Below are 900 nucleotides of genomic sequence, written 5' to 3' on the forward strand. Positions count from 1 at the left end.
ATCCACAAGCGCCAATTGTTCATGAGTTAAGCCTCGGAGGACTGTTGTTTCTCTTGTATTAGGTTCAACTTGTGGTGGTGGAGGTGGTGGTTCTGTTATTGCCATTGTTCGGCTTATACATAAATCCTAAAAAAAGCGGTAAAGTGCATGAAAAATAAGGAAATGTAAGTCTGAACTCCACGCATTGGGAACCTAATGTTTTAGTGGGACACATCTCCAGACAAGAAACTCATAGGTAACCGGAGTATATGTCGGTCCTCTCCATTCGAATACTTTGCTCAATTGCGGTTGTCTTAGCAACCGATTCACCATGTCTTCAAACCCAAATTCCCTTAGCACGCTCAGATCAAAGTATTTCCCTCCAATTAAATTCTCTGACTTATACATATCCACAAGCGCCAATTGTTCATGAGTTAAGCCTCGGAGGACCCTTGTTTCTCTTGTATTAGGTTCAACTTGTGGTGGTGGAGGTGGTGGTTCTGCTATTGCCATTGTTCGGCTTATACATAATTCCTAAAAAAAGCGGTAAAGTGCATGAAAAATAAGGAAATGTAAGTCTGAACTCCACGCATAGGGAACCTAATGTTTTAGTAGGACACATCTCCAGACAAGAAACTCATAGGTAACCAGAGTATATGTCGGGCCTCTCCATTCGAATACTTTGCTCAATTGCGGTTGTCTTAGCAACCGATTCACCATGTTTTCAAACCCATATTGCCTTAGCACGCTCAGATCAAAGTATTTTCCTCCAATTAAATTCACTGACTTATACATATCCACAAGCACCAATTGTTAATGAGTTAAGCCTCGGAGGACCCTTGTTTCTCTTGTATTAGGTTCAACTTGTGATGGTGGAGGTGGTGGTTCTGCTATTGCCATTGTTCGGCTTATACATAATTC

The sequence above is a fragment of the Ipomoea triloba genome, chromosome 1 (genome assembly GCF_003576645.1).
Source record: "Ipomoea triloba cultivar NCNSP0323 chromosome 1, ASM357664v1".
In the NCBI taxonomy this organism is placed as follows: domain Eukaryota; kingdom Viridiplantae; phylum Streptophyta; class Magnoliopsida; order Solanales; family Convolvulaceae; genus Ipomoea; species Ipomoea triloba.